Consider the following 18,343-nt stretch of genomic DNA (forward strand, 5'->3'; position numbering starts at 1 on the left):
GACCTCTCATCCACACCGGGCGAGAGCACAATCTCCCCCACCCTGCTACAGGCTACTCATTCATTGCATGCCAATCAATCTCATTAGTTTACGTTCGCAGAACTAGGATTTATCGAAAATTAAGTGCAAAACCAAATTTCATTATTTTTGTGTGCAGTCATTAGTGACTGAGCTGAGTGCCCTTGTCTTACATGTGGAGTCAAACTGCATTGCCCAGAGAAGCTCCGAACACGTGGTTCGTTCCAAGTTAAAACAATGTACGCGAGTCATGAGTAATAGTTGAGCTGTAGATCGTTGATGATCGATGTCCAGTGGTGGCTGGGTCGATGGCGGCGTGGGTGTGGGTGGCGATGTCTCTCTCAACGGAGTGGGTCACGTGCAGGCTGTCACCCTCTCCTCCGTGACGTGTATCAGTGGACATGTGAGAATCACAATGTCCTGGATTAAAGTACACTTTGGGATTCAAGGGAAGTACAACGCTTGGTGACCTGGTTGCTTGTGGTGGCTGCTGTGTGTGCGACCACACCCAGTGAGGCCCACTGAGCTACGCAGCTTTTTTTCAGAAGCGACCTGGCCACAAATTACAGCTCAACGAAGTTGGCTTATCACGTGGAAAATCACAGCACCCAAAAACTCGAAACGCGTGTTTATAAATGTGGAGGGAAAAAAAACCAGGAGGACCCGGAGAAAAATCCACGTAACCACGGGGAGAGAGACACCCAAACTCCAAATATACAGTAGGTGTCAGGGTCGGGATCAAAGCCACGACCTCCTGCATACCAGGCGAGGCAGTTAACATCTCAACACCACGGCGCCTCAATGTGTAGCAAGGCGAATGACGTCATTGCAATTTATAATAAATAAGTATACGTGAAAATGTAATTGTAATTCATTTTGAACATTATTCAATGTGCATTTACTTTTAAATGACCGAAAAGCCACACCTAAAATTCTGGGATGAACATTTTTGCATTCGGTAAACCATATACGTCCTCGCTGGGAGGCTTCTGTTGCCTTAGCCCGTCGAGAACGCGGCTGCACAATCACAGCGTTTCACGCAAAGCTGTGCAAGCGAGAGCTCTCTGACACGGCCAACACGAACCAATCCCCGGCCCAGGAATTTGGACAACGTGGCCTCAAGTGCGGCCGTTGTTGCTTCAGTTGCTTTGCAACGTGGCATTTGTCACGAGGCACGCCCCTTTGCAGTTGCTCAAACATCGCAATAGGTGGCAGCAAAGGATTCGCGACGCGGACGAGGCCAGAGCCGTCGCCGTCGTCGCCAGGCCTGGCCCCCTTGGCCATTTCTGAATTCTAAATGCAACCGTTCATTTCACATTGCTGTGCAGCCTCATTAGGCACAGACACAGGCCATTAACGGCCGCCATTAGTTCTCCGCTTAGCTTCCACCCTCTAATAAACCGCCAGTGTTCCATAAAAAAGAGCTGTAACAATCGTGACACGATATTTATTGGAGTCTCATCGCCTGCGATGGCGGTTTTTTTCCTCTTCTCGGCTGGGATTAAATTATTTTTACGGGCATGAATCAATGGCACGCACAGCGGGGGAGAGGCAATCTAAAAGTTAAATGATAATGATTTCTCATCCCTTCTTGCCCCTCCAATGCCTCTGCTTCTCACTATCAAATGCATTAAATACATATTGAATTGTTATATTATTATGGCTACTGGGTTCTCCCCATAACTTGCCAACTTTATTGTTAAGTCATTTATATATAGTTATAATAAATAAATAGAGGCATATTAAACGATAAATATGTGTGACGAACGTTCAAGGCCCCAGCGATATCATTCACGTCGGCAGATCATTCTGTCCAAGTGTTATAGCCAAAATATTACAATTACTCAAATCTAAATATATAATGATATTACTATTATTAATTTAAAATTCTTTATTTGCCTATATTACCCTTACTTTGCCTCAAGATTTAGTCAGGAGAGTCCTGCTTACAAGTGCATTATCAGCAGTCATGATCCATCCACTGCTGGATGTATAACAAATAATGACAGCGTATTTAGCGCCTTTCATAAATTATCGAGGTGCTTTAAATCAATGACAACTGCGGGCGTGGCTCTTGAGTTAAAATAGAAAACGCCTGGTGAGAGAGACATGCTTTTAGGAGGATTCCCTTGAAGATCACAACCAAACCAGACTCCCTGACAGCCTTCAGCAAAAAGTTCCACAGTGCGGGTAACCACGGGAGAGAAGGCCCAGAGAGTTGCACAGTGCGGGTGTCACGGGAGAGAAGGCCCAGAGATCGCTACCCATGTACTTGAGCTTCGTTTTGGGAATGCAAAAGAGATCCAAGTCCACCGACCTCACAGTTCTCGCGATTGGAAGCTTGGGGCTCAGTAGGAGCAGCAGCAGCAGCAATTCCCCAATCTGCTAGATGCCAGACTGGTTGCAAAGTTGACACCCAACGTTAGAGATTGCTCTTATGATGATTATTATTATCGTTATCATTGTTTAATATTATCCTACTTTAGCACTTTTAATACAGCATACTGTATTCTCCCAGAGTTAAATAAAGAACATTTGCATATAAGTCTAAGAAAATATATTTAATCATGTATGATATGCACACCAATATACACAAACTGTATGTGCCCAGACACGTATGCTCAATAATTAATAATGAAAATTAGTCCGTATCGTTATCCTCATTATTATGATAATAATGATGGGCCAATTAAAATTACTTCATCTCTGAAGAACGGTCATTAAGCTAGGAAAATAGAATGTCAGTCTTGCGATTGGAATTCTGTGAACGCACCCTGCATTTATTTCGGGTTCGTCATAGCTTTACTCGAATGATGTTCGCGAAACGCTCATACATTTACAATTCGGTCGCATAAACACGTGAGTCCTTGTCATTCCACTGTTGCGTGAAGGCCGCGTTGGTGGTGACGTTGGTTGACCACACAGGTTGGTGAAAGCGAAGTGCCCAGGATACTGGCTCGGATATCACTCGCCGTTAGAGAGACAAAGGCGGCCGGGCGTGGTGCTGCCCACACACCCCCTCGTGTGCAGTGCCGGACGTAATAGGTGCTCGCTAACAGGCTGCACAGAGGGCCTTTGTCTTGTTTGGTGGAGTGGCAAGCACACTGTGCTGCAAACCGATTACTGGACCGCGGCTCTCATCAGTGGCCTTCTCGAGTCAATTTAGTCTCAAACGAGTAGCTGGTGCAATGAGTATGAACATCAGTACCTGGGAGACACAGGTCTGGAGGGGTGTAGTTGTTCGCTAACAGCACTTGTCCCATAAGTCTGTATGCCGATAAGGGTGATTTTTGCCTTTGCCTTTTTGACACCAGAGTTGCGGTCCCGACTGTGTTCAACATCCGTGGCAAGTGGTATCTGAAGCTGTCCTCTGACTTGCCCAGGTCGAATCGCCTGGTTGGTGTCGACTGAGGTGGCCTCGTGGCTATTAAGGTGACGAGACACGTGGTTGGCCATGCCACCTTCTCCTCGCGTACCAGTCATGCCAACGTAGCAGGTGCTCGCTAACAACGCTGCAATCTATCAAGGCTAAACACAGTACATTGCGTGCAATAAATGAAGTCACATTCAATATTAACGGCGCAATGCATCACAATAATAAATCATTTTTCACTTGAAAAATGCCGCGTTATTTCCTGGCATTCCGTTTAAATTGGTGCCGGGCAAAAAAATGAAATAAATAGCCGGTCCCTTTAAAAAAAAAACTTTAATAAATCTTACTTTTTGAGAAGCGTACAGAGTGCCCAATGAAGCGAATGTCTCTCCAATTATCCACTTAGACTGCAGGGGCCGTTTGCTATTCGTTGTCGCCTATTTAGACCGGGGCACCAAGTCGCAGCAGGCCTCATGTGGTGGGATAATGTGTGGGTGCTCCACCTCTTCCAGGACTTTCGGTCAGCTTGGAATAGTAGGCCAAACACCCTCGAGATGGGCTCTTTAGAGCTCCTTCTCGTGGAGACTTATTTTGCCAGTTGTGGTTTTAGAATCATAATTTGTATTTAGACTGGAGGAATCCGATGACCTATATGACTCATTATGCTTATGTCTTTACATCTGCAAACCACGTTTCTGGATAGATTTACTGCACTGGCATTGTTGTGCAGAGTCTTGGCGGGGGCATTTCTCCATGCGAGACTCATTTTTGTTTTTAAATGCTACTTCATTCGCGAAATCTTCGTACGGCTGTTTTATATTTTTTAATGGATTCGATAATTCATATATGTTTTTTTGGTATAAAATTTATTTCATATTTTGATTTATTTCTTTATAGATTTTTTTTTATATATCATGGGCACTTTTACATACGTAGTTGCCTGTAGATTGCTAATGAGCATTGTATCATAACGATTAATAAAATATATAAATATAATTTGTGTTTGTCCTGTGATCCATGTGTTCCTCTTTCTGTCTCTGTGTATAAATTCCAGCATGCAATCTCTGCATGCTTCGTTGTGTACGCTTCAGCTCTTGTTCTCTATTTAATTTTTCATTGTCCCTTGCTTCCAAAATCTGTTGCGTGATTCCCGCCACGCGCGTCGATTTCTCTCTCCGAGTGGCTGCCGATCCAGAGATCCAGTATCCCCTAAACAATCCTTCCCCAGAGGCCGTTCAGGAGCAACGGGGCACTCCGATTGTCCATAGCACGCTCAAACAAATGTTGCAGCGGTGGCACAGAGGCAAGGGGTCCCAAAACACTCAGCAGCAGCAGCGGCAGCAGCGTCCACATAGTTTGGGGTCATGCATGGGCGGCGTCTCGCCTATGGGGGATGATGGTGGGGGGGGCTCAGTAACCCGTTCATCATCCCGCGAGCCGATGATGTTGTTGTTTACACGGCTGACCTACGGGGTCACGGCGATGTCACGTGCGGCTGTCTGCTGCCTCCGAGCGGCGCGGCTGATATCCGTGCCGCAGCTGTGAATGCCATTAATGCCGCTGATGCTGCTGTCCATTCATTTATATAAAAAAAAATCTCTCTCTCTCACACACGCACACACTTGTTCTCCCTCCCTCCCGTCTCTCCGCGGCTATCTCTGTCTCTCTTTATTTGCCTGTTTGTGACCTATCTTGTCTCGCTGTCTTCCCCACTGTATTTTTGATCGTTTACCCCATCGCGTCTCACTTTCTTGATATTTTTATATACATTTTTTGGATATTGCAATTTATTTTTATTTTTTCCATTTGAAAATGTAAAGGCTTATGCCCAATAATTAGCCCAAACAGGAATAATTAACCCTGTTTAAAATACAAAATACGATTTCTCGTATTTGTGTACAAAAAGGTAAAAATATATATTAAGGTGCAGCCCTGAAAGTTCTCACACAAGCCACTGTTGGCAGAAGAGTCTGCGCTAGAGGGAGCTCTAGCAGTCTCTTTTGGCCTACTCTTCCACGCGAGTCTTGTAAGAGGTGGAGGTGCCCACACTTTACCCCACCACCCTTTGATTAACTCCACCGCTTGATTAACTCTGGCTGACTCGTTAACACTACTGGGGGGGGTGGGTGGTGATGGTGGTGGTGGGAGATTTAACAAACTGGCAGCAGTGTTCCAAACGCCACGTGGGGAGATCGAACCGGCCACCTCTGGATTTGCAAGTCGAGCTTGCTGGCCATGGTCAGCATCCCACTCCTGTAAACATTCAGACGTCGCCGTCTTCATCAGCGAGCGGGCACAGCGGGAGGGCTCTGCTGCGTTGGCGGCGGTCGATGCAAGTGGACACTTCGCACATTGCTACTGCGGAGGTCAGTCTCTCTGTTCGACAGACGCTGCGCAATTGCACAGCGTTGTCCTCATTTTATAGACCCATGTTGAATGATGTGCTGAGTTGATGCAACTCTATCCCCCGCTCTGTATAAATGTTCAAAACCCCAACTTGCTGATGATAGATTTCGCGAGTTCCACTCCGACTGCCAACGCCGCCGCCTTCCCCCATCGCTTCTCTGACTTGTTCACATTTTGTTTTGTTCTTCCCGTCGAGGTGGCTCAAATACATTTTAAATATTCCCGAAAGGCCTCGTCATTTGCGACCCGCTCAATTATTCTGTAAATGTTTGTAACATTTTAATGGCTTGCATCGAAGCGTTTGGCTTATTATGCTCAAGAGCATTGAGATACATGCGTGCATCGAAGAGACAACAGCAAAACAATCCCAGTGCATTCATTAAAATAATTACACTTAGGGTTATAATAACATTACAAGGAGCTTTGGGGCCTCTTGAATCATTCACTCTATGATGTGACAGAATACGATACATCAAAGATGTGTGTTTTTAAACCTCATGTTTCTGTAAATGATTTTCACATCATCTTTCCTTTTCAGATCTCAACAATAGCACGACATGTTTCAGGGAAACCAAGACTCCGTCCGTCATTTGCATCAATGGAGCATGTATTAATGATCTGTGTTAATGAGCACGCCGCATGCTGCAAAAGCGTGAACTCCTTCATTGAACCTAGACTCAGAGCTGCACTCACCATCACTCGCCAAGTGTGACAGTCCAAAGGCACATGTGTACGTGCGTACAGGGTGGCCCAAAGTTAGGACACATGAAGGATTTTTATATTTATTTTAACAAATCACATAGGGTTATTTAATAATTTTTAACATGTTCAAACTGACTTCCATTAACATTAATACATGCATGAATTCTATTACAAAATGAGTGTGGGACGTTTTAAAGATTACAGGTGTAATCTTTAACATACATAAAAACTAATTGAACTCGTTAGTCTTTAGTAAAATTTCTTTCAATTTCTAAATGTCATCTAAAACTAAGAAGAAAATAGATGATTAAAAAATGATAACATAAAAATCATCTATTCAACGAATAAACAATTAAAATGTTGGAATTCCAGTGTCAAAATAAATGAAATAACCATATGTGCGATGACGTTTGGGCCACCCTGTATAACCATCATCATCATCATCATCATCCATTGCCTATCTACTGCTGGATGAAGGCCCCCTCCCCACGACGATGCCGTCTTTCACGGTCCTGCGATTCCACAATTTCATCTGACTCCTGCACATAAACTGGATCTCATTGCTCCAACTCTTCGATCGATCTCGAGGTTGCGGTTTCTACCCTTTGGCTGCTATTCCATCACCAGCCTCATCCGTCGTTCCTCATTGGCCTCGATGTCTCCGATGTGTGTTTGCTCCCTGAACAAAGGCCACCCGTGTCTGTAAAACCAAACACCGTACGGTCGTTTGCTTGTAGCTATCTGCCCATGGACGTGGCCATCAACTCTATGCACTCGGCATCCCAGTTTAATTCAAGGAGGATGAAACTCAATTTAAAAGCCAGAATTTAATTCGTGCTGGCCATTATGAACCACATGGGCAGCCGGGCCTAAGACATGAACCTGCAAACAGCGGAATCATTGCCACCGTCACGTGGCCCGGTTAATAAACTGGCAATGTTTATTTTAACTACAGTAACAAAGTCCCAACCAGACGTACAGATTATACACAAAGGAGTTGCTTCAACGCTAATGACTACAATTTGCACTGAAATGCAATCTTACTGTTGCCAGAACTGTTGAGCAGATGTGTTGTGTAAATGAACACCCTACTATTTAATCTAGATACTATTTGTTGAAAACTGCAGTGATGCCTTCATCAGAACAAGTTAAAATAAAACAGAAACCATAGCAGACAAAGCTTTTTCTTTTTAAACTCAGACTGCAATGTACAATTTCACACCCATAACCTGTTGAATACTAAATAATAATACTTAAAGCATGTCTTTGAGTTTATTTCATGAATTAATTGCATGGTAATCGAAGAATAATTATGTACACTTTAAAATAATAATCTTCACCAGCCCTTCCCTACCCACGGTGGAACGAATGCCTCCACAACCATGCTGTTGCAATGCCGCACACCGTTTGTGATGCCTCCAGGATAAATACTAATTCTGATTCTGACATCTCTATTGAATTGTTAGTTTGAGTAATATTTGTTTATAATGATTGTAGTCCACACACCTATGGCAGGATTCATTGGTGACTTCCAACAATGCGCTACCCTGTTTATTGACATTGGTGAAATGACTATTCGCCGTGGTGTACGTATTTCTTGAAGGCACAAAGAAGAAACAAATATATATATATCACTCCGACCTCAAAAAAGTCCAATCACATTAACAACCTAAAGTTCGAACTGACATTAAGGAATACGAAAACCCTGTGAACAATTCCCCAAATTGTCTGCAACAAGAACACAAATGCAGCGTTGTGTTGAACCGGCCAGCTTGACTCGTCGTGTGTTGACGTCAAAGGGCAATGATTGCGTTCCTCATCCAGACGCGGTGCTCGCTAACAACACAGCCAGCCCTGTTCTCAAGGGAGGCCATCACCACTGACTGTGCACTAATCACGCGGTAATTGTTGTGGACCAGTGTGCCAAGGGGTTGTCTGGATGTAAGGAACTTGCACAGTTGTTGTCGAATGTCCCTTCCAGCGAGTTGAGCAGCACCGCTCTGGTAACTCGAGTTGCCCCTTGTGTGACCGTGGGGAATTGTGTGAGAAGCCACATTGTGACTCAACATGTGTCTCGCTCTCTCTCTGTGTGGCCGTGTTGTGCTTCTAGGAAACCGAGCCGGGTCAGAAGTCGTGCTTATGGCGATGCTGTTTTCTGTCTCGAGGGAAGGAATACATTAAATCTTGACTGAAAACTTTCGTGACTGCAGGAATTCATATTCTTTGGGTCTGTCGTTAAAGTCACGTAGATAGGTTCTAAGAAAAAAAAAAACTACGACGTTTCGATCGCAACGCAAGCGGTCATCATCAGAAGTGGTATTTTCAGTCTGGAATCAACAGAGAGAATTGCCACTCTGGGGTCACTAAAACGAGTATCACTTCAAGTGGTGGCCGAGTGGCTTAGAGGTCAGGGCGCTGAGCCGGCTCCCGCTGACAACCTGGGTTCGAATCCAGGCAGCTGCCTGGGGTTAAACCGGGTTCTCCGGTGTGGTGGGTTGATGGTCCCATGCCAGTTACTCATGAACGAACAAAGACAGATCGCATTCAACTTGGTTCTACACTTTACGTGGATACATTCCAACTTTGAGAATAAAAAATTGCGGTTTGGATGTCATGCAACGTACAGGATTGGAAAGCGCTCTCCACCGGTGTATTAATAAGAGGTCACTTGAAGCAATGTCCCAAGTAGTCTTGTACATTGACAATTTTGAATTGCAGCATTGCTTTGCATGTCGAGATGACATCCACAGTTCTCATGCCCCCAGCTGAATTTGATTTGATATCAATGTCTGCAGACACTGTGCACTGGTTCATGCTGATTAAGGACTCATCAATACTGTAGAGTATAGCCACCCTGGTATAACCATCACGCCACCTTTGCAAGCATGTATGCTATAGTATATTTAGCATATATACCATTACGCACATGCCACCTCATAAACACAGCAGAGGTCATATGTATAGACCTGCCTCTACCATGGAAACGTGGAATGTTCAATTCTGAGTGACGAGAGATGATTGCTGAGAGACTGCGTTTGTCACTCCTGAAGGGAATGCGATGGTGTGCCAAGGTGACGTGCACTTTCTAAGAATAAAATGCAATTTTAAAATCTTCTTCGCATATTACCTCACTGATTCCTCCCTGGTATAAAAAGGTCCATAACATTTGTAATTAATCTCAGTAGCTATTGTTATACCATTAATAGTGTATGTGATATGTACCACGGGAAGTCACTGCACATTTGTTTACAATTATTTCATCCGATACTGCCCTCTCCACGTGTTATGTTTATTCAGATGGACAGTATTAGGGGTACATTTTTGGATTTCGTTTTTCCTCGACATTGGATTTTTTGACAATTTCAAATTTCATTTCCTCTTTAAATTAATTACACTTCAATAACTCCTATTGTTTGAGAAGTAAAATGTAAACGTGTTAACTCATTTAAACATTAATCAGTCAGGTAGCCTCACGGTGGAGCGAGTGAGTGGCCCTCAAAATAAATAAAGCAAAGATCCCCCATGTAGCCTTCACATCCTCTTGGGACTTTCACAGACTGTTGGGGCAAGTGCTGTTTGCGAGCACCTATTAAGGCCGGGACAACCCTCAAACGGGTGATGGGGTGGCCAAAACGACTTCCCTTGTCCCCATTGCTGAGGTTTACATAACACACCAGGACAAGTTCAGTATATTTATCACCACTGACGTTGCCGTGGTCAGGAATCGAACCCGGATGGCTGGGTTCATAGTGCATTATGCTCGTCCCTATGCCACCACTCTCCACCCACATACAGACACATACAGACACATACATACGTTTACACACATGCAGGCAATGTTGCTGTATTACCCAAACTTGCTGAGTCATATCAAGAATAATTACACATTTTAATTGGGTGTTTTATGACTCTTGCGTATAACTGTGGTACACATTTCCTCCAACTATAATGTAATGAATAGTCAACGATATAGACACAGACTTGTATCTTCCATCTGACGCCCTCACTTAATAGAACACACAACACACGGTGTTGCCTGTGCGAGTGCATGCTGTAAACTTATGACAATATGACATCAAGGGCAAATGAACAAGACGATGGCACTTTAGCGCTGACAGTAATATAATCGCAATTTATTTGGTATGCTTCAAATTAGCATGAAACCTGCTCTTGCAAGCCACCTAAAATAGGCATCTGCAAGAAGGTTAACCACCGCCAAGGCTGGAAATGCCAGGAATTTAATTTATTGGCAGAGCTCAAAATTAATAATTTCATGGTTGACTTTACTCAATTTCCCCCCCGCTGCTCCCGGTGGCTAACCGACACTGTTGCTCAACAATATCGCGGCACTTGACTGAGGATGCCGCACTTTTTTTTAGCGGATGTTAACGGCGAGAGGGGAGAGAAAGAGAAAAAAGTGTGGCCGGTCTCAAGCCATTAGCTGAATAAATCACGGCACTCTGCTTAGTCTCCGCATCCCCTTCTGAGTAATTGGGAAGCTCGCGGTTGTGTCTTGAGGCTTGGCTCCATCAGGGGATACCCATGACAATTATCAGGATGATCAGGGTTAGCATCAAAAGCGGGTGGGCAGGAACTTGGGAGGGGATGAGGGATTGCAGGCCACCCGGAGCTGTGGGCACGCAAAGGGGTCTCAGTGCGCTCCGCGCGTGGGGGGTTCAAATTTCACAAGGCAGGGAGACTAATCACGAGCGCATTATAATGGATGCTTACAGCGGACCGCAAGGACAGTCATAATGAGACGTTGCTTCAGGTGAAAAATTATCGTACGGTCTAGAGAAGCATGAATTGGAAGGTCCCGGAAGGCCTCTGTGCTGGTGAGGTGCGAGAATTTTTTTTAAACAAGCAAGGCTTCTCATTATTCAAATCAGACATTAAATTTCGTCTCATCTGAATGCAAAAATAGGACCTCAAAGAACTCATCTCCCAACCATTTTTCAGCCTGATTTGGCTTCTACATATTCTGATTTCTTTTTCTTTATATATTTATCATGAAGGCAATTCGCTGGGGTTTTACTCTTTCGATTGGTTTGGACTTTTGAGCATCAGCACAACTCCAACGGTTTTTGCTTCTGAAGCACTTTTATACTTCCCAACAACTTTGCCTACCTTTAGAGCCCCAATTATAGATGTATAAATTCTGATGTATACTTTATAACCAGTCGAGTTAACGTGTAATCTATCACTTATGGTTCAAGCACATCTTAAATATACAAATACGTATCCTTTAAAATATGAGAACACAAACTGGAAATGTCTACACACGATTAGCGTCCATATTCCGTGCGCCACACTAATTACCATTCACTCATTTTAAAATAAATTAACATCTCATATGATGAGACTATAAACAGCCCAACAAGGGAAAAAAATTGGTATTAAATTGAAGTCATTTAATTAACACGTTGACATCGCATCGCGGTCCAAGATAATTTTTACATAAGCTAAAACGTTTAAGAATTAACACTCTGGACTATAATTACTGGGCCAGCCTAAAAGGTGGTGGCACATGCATTATGGGATTTAGTATGTTAATTATAAGCCCATTACTGAATGCATTCATATATTTATACATAATGGTGCTTGAACCAAAGCGTTTCTGTGTGTATTATTACTACAACACTGAATTTAGCGCCTTTATTTAAAGCTCAAAATTAAGCATTGGAATTTATAATAAATCCGTATACGCCTAAGGAATGTAATGAAATTCGCGTGAGCTATTACAATCGTCGCGCGCAATGCGGCTCAGATGGCTGTCCCGATCGACAAAACCGACGGCTGAACGAATTACGAACAAAATAAAACGGCGTTCAGTAATAAAGCTGTTCCACTTGACGTTATTACTTATTTCCTTTAATCTTATGTGCACACGTGTCTCTCCAACGTGCACACGGGATTGGTGGATCGCGCCGAGATCACCGCGTGTGTAAAACACCGAGCTCCGGTTAACGTGGAGGCTGGAATGCTCTCGAATGTCGGTACATTTCCTTCTCTAGGCAGCGTGGTTTTATTTGTATTATTATTATCGTCACGCGAACGTCGAGGTTACTGGGCAGACATGAAGAGCAGAACTTTAAAGGTGTGGAAATGCTCGATTGTGCTTAAGAAGTGAGCGAATGTGCGCCAGATGAAGACTGCTCCATTGCCATGCCGAGAAAAAGGTCACAGATTCGTGAACATCGAGCTCAGCATTATGGGGGGGGGAGCAATAAAATTAATGTGCAGCAGAACACTCATGCATGCATAGCAGACTAATTTACCTTAAAATGTAATAAAAATATATATTTTAATTAATTCATTTAAATGCGAATACAAATCAGTCTTAGGAATTTCACCTTTGTTGGTTGCTAGTTTTTAACGAAGTATCTTTATTTCAATCTCTTCTCTACGTTTCATTGTTGTGGAAATCATTACTTGTTTAAAATTGTGCATTTGAAATAATTAAAGATATCATATTGTATTTTACAATTCCACATCATAACCAATATGTACCAGTGCAACTGGTTTCAGATTTGAGGCTCAGTAAAAATTTAAATTTTTATCATTTTGATGCCAAAACCAATCAGTCCGAGAGCAGCCACGAAGGGGATAATTCACATCGCAGGCTCGCGAGAGATGGACACATCCAGCGTTGGATTGATCATGGCCGTTGACGATAAATATCAAAATACTTTTAATTTGAACAATGGTAAAATAATTGTTATCCTTTTTTGTGTTTTACTTTCCACACAGCTTATGAAACCTTCATTTCAACGGGCCTTGTGTAATGTTAATGGCTAACACATCAACACTAAAGTGGAGTTAAGAGGTGAAAATGCCAGTTTAATTAAGAGCACAGGCAATTGCCCATAGCAGGGGCTGATGAAGATGTATCGTTTGCTAGGTGTGTAACTTTATTAACTTATATTTCACTTTCTCAGTGCAATTTCAATTCCTCTGTAGATTTTTTTTTATGAATAAAGAATCCCAATGGGGGTCTCGCGTGGTTAAATAATGAATCTAGTCGAGTCAAAGTGCCCCCACGCTGAAACGTCGCGGGCTGGTGGTCCTTGTCGTTGTGCGGTGGCCCTGGGCAAGCGATGGCAATTCCACATTTTCATGTACGAGGCCAGTCGTTCGAAGGATGTAAACAAAAAAAACTCTATAAATAAAATTACCACCCAGTGCAATGATTTTGTGATAAAAAAAAGTGACAATGTTATAAAATTTAATAGATTCCTATGTTTTTTTACTTTTCAGTTTGAACTGAAAAATGATGTCTTTTACAAACTCGATGCAAATGTGTGTTGAGTGAAGCATTAATCTTCCACTTTCATACTTTTTCATTCTGAACAATTTTAGACAAGCAAGTTAAAAAACATTACAGATGTGCGTACATAAATCACGTATCTTACACACCGACCACGTAAAACGGCAAAGTTGCAGGCCTGCCATTGTTTCCTCACACCCACTGCCTGGGAAGGGGCTCCACTCGAGCCAGCTCTGGAGAGACCCTCTAGTTAGAGACTCACTTGGCCTCCTCTTCCACGGTGGCCAAATATCCGACTCGAGGAGGGATCTGCCGACCCATCGACTGCGCCCACTGCCCATGGATACCGCTTGAGAGGTCGCACCGGTGATCTCTGCGTCACGAGTCCAGCGTGCTCGCCATTATACACCACGACATTCATACGCAAGAGCTGTGATCATAAAACAACACAAGTTAATCTGCAAATTCACCATGGAATGATGTATAATGGGGAGAGGTAATGGAACACAAGAGGTCAGAAGTTCCCCAAGCTTCGTTCAGAGGAGACATGGTAAATATCTATCTATCTTTTTTTCCCCCGTTAAAGTTCATGTTCTCCCCGTGGTCGCGTAGATTTTTCTCCAGGTCCTCCGGTTTTTCCCTCCACATGTATAATCAACATCACGCGTTCACAGTATTTGGTTGCGATATACATTTTCACCCGATGAGGCACTTCATTGAGCTAACATTTGTAGCCTTGTCGCTTCTGGAAGAGAGCTATATAGCTCAGTGGGCCTTAGCTGGTAAAATAAAAAAAATAGTGAGGTTAGTTTAGTCTCATCAAGCAAGGGGTTGAACAAGCAGATATCAGACGGAGTGTTGACTCACCGCAGTGCACTTACATCTCAGAGTGCAGCGAGCGAGGATAATTAGACGAGGTATTATTTTAGCCTTTAAGGAGTCCGGCATCAACGACGGTCCATGTCTGTTGGACAAGACTTCTCGGTTCGAGCCGAGTGGGCCTACAGTAATGAGTCCGCGCGTGGGAAGCGCAATCGAAGTCGCCGCTGTGCGGGCGAGGCTCGCTCGCTCGCGCGAAGAAGTCCTCCCGGATGCGTAGTCAAGTCCCCCGTTCAATGTGCGACGGTGTACAACTGATCAGACGGTGGTCCTGTAACAATCACACACTCCGCGAATGTGCTACTGTGAGAAAACCGGACCGTCTCTTTCGTAGAATCTCTGTGAAACGTTATTCCTCCTGTGTTTGCAAAGAGTGTTGTTGTGACACCTGTGATTGTTGTGTGATTGCTGTGCGCTCCTGTGTATTGTTGGGGAGTTGGGTGTGTCAAACGCTCTCAAAATCCTAAAATCCTGCAGCACGTGGTGTGAAATGGCTCTCGGCCGACCCACAGCTATATACAAACCGACCACTTGTCAAACATTAATTCTGGTTGTGACAATGGCCCCTTGCCAGTGGAGCACATGATTAAGTATTCCTATGAAGTGGCCATCATTGATGTTACTGGGTAAAGTTATAAAGGAAAATAATTGTGCTGGAGCTGTGTCAACAAGGGCCAGACCAAAGGCAGAACTCATTAAAAAAATACATACCCTTACTTAAGAAACATGAGATGTTAAATAAATATTGAAGCTCCCATACCCATTTTACCAAACTTTATTTATGTATGAGGTAAGGCAATGTAGGTAGAATTAAGTAATGCACAACAGTACACACCTATCTTAATTAAAATCTGACTTTGTGGCCCACAATCTCACTGTGAAAAAATGCAGTGAAATGTAATCAGAGGTTTAAGGTGCACCAATGTATTCCAAATGGGCCTTACACGTTTTTTCTTACTCTCCAATATGATTGCATGAATGTGCGTTCAAATCTCGGGGGTCAATTCAGCCAATAATTTCTCAAGGGCCATTAAAATTAGTACCACTTTGAAGTCGATGGATGTTGTTCATGTTGACGAAGTCGTTCACAGCTGCCAATCGAGCACTGCCCAAATGCTCATTTCAGCAGAAAAATATTTAGGTGTTGACTCCATTTCATAGTAAAATTAGGTATCATTTAGGCATCATCATCACGATCATCTTCCCTACAATTCTGGCAAAATGACCACCACCACCTCCGGGCGAGGCTGCACCGCTCACAGTGAGAAGTCGTTCAAAGAGAGCGAGCGAGCGAGAGAGAGATCGGGCCCCTGCCGTGGACATTGCAGAAATCCCACCGCTGGTAACGTGGAGCGAAACGTCGGACGTCGTTTGCCGACCGGCACGCGGCAACGCACCCACTGAACACGGCACGAGCTGGAGAAAACTCCGCAGGGTTAGCGGCTGGAGCCCCACGCCGCCACGGACTCGCCACGAGCCGCAGGCGGCGTCCGTCGGGGTGACGTTCTGCCAGCGGCGAGGTGAAAGCGGCGTCACGAGAGATGGACTCTCACGCCTCCTTGCCCCCCCCCAGCCCCCCTTTTACATCACCCCCGAGGTGTGACCCCCCCCCGTGCTAAACGAGGGCGCCAAACAGCGGCTCACTCGACCGGACACCCGCGGAGTTCGGGGGGTGGCGCGGCGGTGAATCCCACCCCGTACGCTCCCGCACTTGCCGTTGCTTACAGCCTTCCCTGCCCAGATGTGTCAACAACAAATAAGCACACAACGAGAACAATGCGTGATAGTCATGAAATCAACAGCGGGGGGGGGGGCTGGTTCAGGATAGGGAGGTGGGGAAACAGCGTTGCTTTTTCATTTAATCAACATATTCTGATTTGAAAGCGTTTTGCCAAGAGAAGGGCAATGGGTGGGGGTACGGGAGGAGAGGGGTTCGTGCAGGAGGAGATGGCGAGGCTTTATGTTACTGCCCCCCAGCCCCCCCCCCCCGGGCCCCCCCGTACGCGGAACGTTGCGGCCGTGTCAAGTAGCAGCAGCAGCAGCGACATCGCCGCGCCATCGAGTGAGATCCATCACCGGGCACCGGAGCGAGATCCACCTTGGGGGAAGGTCACCCGCTCCGCTCGCGCTCCCGGCAACCCGAGCGCCGTGCGATTGGTGCTTGTTGTTGTGCTGTTGTTGTGCTGTTGTTGTGCTGTTGTTGTGCTGTTGTTGTGCTGTTGTTGTGCTGTTGTTGTGCTGTTGTTGTGCTGTTGTTGTGCTGTTGTTGTGCTGTTGTTGTGCTTGTTCCCGCGACGGCCGTGCCGCTGTGGCGCGGTACCGTCCCCCGGGACTCGCCTCTTCCTCGCGCGCCCAGACGGAGGAGCCGCGCCTTGCTCAGCACGTGCGTGTCGATTGGCGCCCGGCGAACTACCAACTACCATTACCACTATCACCACCACTACCACCACTACCACCACTACCACTACCACCACTACCACCACTACCACTACCACCACTACCACTACCACCACTACCACCACTACCACCACCACCACTACCACCACCATTACCACTACCACCACCACTACCACCACTACCACCACTACCACTACCACCACTACCACCACTACCACTACCACCACTACCACCACCACCACTACCACCACCACCACTACCACCACCACCACTACCACCACCACCACTACCACCACTACCACCACTACGACCACCACCACGACCACCACCACTACCACTACTACCACCACCACTACCACCACTACCACCACCCTCCTCCCCACTGGGGGTGCTCTGACGGTGACTGCCGTCACAAAGTATAAACTCGTCACAAAGTATCAACTCGTCACAAAGTATAAACTCGTCGCGTCGATCGGCGAAAGGGTTAACGCGAGCACACAACCTGCCCGGCCGTCATTATCGCCCAGACATGAAAATAAATGAAGCAGCCGTGCACCGCGCTGTCATTATACAAGGCATGCGTCTGGGGAGCCAATGACAGATGAAACTTCCATTGTTACGGACCCAAAAGTGCCAAATTCAATTAGACCGCCTGAAAAAAAAGGGAAGGCGGGGGGGGCGAGGCATCTTTTAACCCACGCCGGTCGAGGCTGCGCGTCGTGTCTGTGTGGCCGCGAGTCCACCTGCGGGAGAGTGGCAGCCAGGTGCTGCGACATCGACACGAGAGAGAGACAGAGGCAGAGAGAGACGCGCTAGTCGACGGTCTTGTCTCACGCGTGCCAAACCGGAGTGTGACGTTCCCGTTATCCGACTCGCGGTTATCGGGACCGAGATATCGGCGGATGTGTGCGTCTCTGTGTGTGAAAAGGTCGGATTTTGTGATGGTGTGGACATGTAAAGTAACGGTGACACGCAGTGCAGCGTTTGTGCACTGCGTGTGGGCAGCTAATTGGTCTGGGCGGATAAGTGACGGTGGGATATGTGGCCCTAGACTGGCCTCAGTAGGAATTGGCCAAGCGAGGACATGCATGGCCCTCTTAAAATGTTTAGAGACTCGTTGAGGCTATTCAGGCTGAAATATTATTATGATTATACACAAGCAGATATAGATAAAAAACACATTTATAAATACCCATAAACATAGACACATGTATGTATATGAATACACATACATACTCTTGTCTTGCGGGATGAAGGCCCTGCCACCTCGTGTCGGTTCGGGGTTGTTTGGCCAGACGTCA

Source organism: Lampetra fluviatilis, chromosome 34, assembly GCF_964198595.1.
Source record: "Lampetra fluviatilis chromosome 34, kcLamFluv1.1, whole genome shotgun sequence".
Classification (NCBI taxonomy): Eukaryota; Metazoa; Chordata; class Hyperoartia; order Petromyzontiformes; family Petromyzontidae; genus Lampetra; species Lampetra fluviatilis.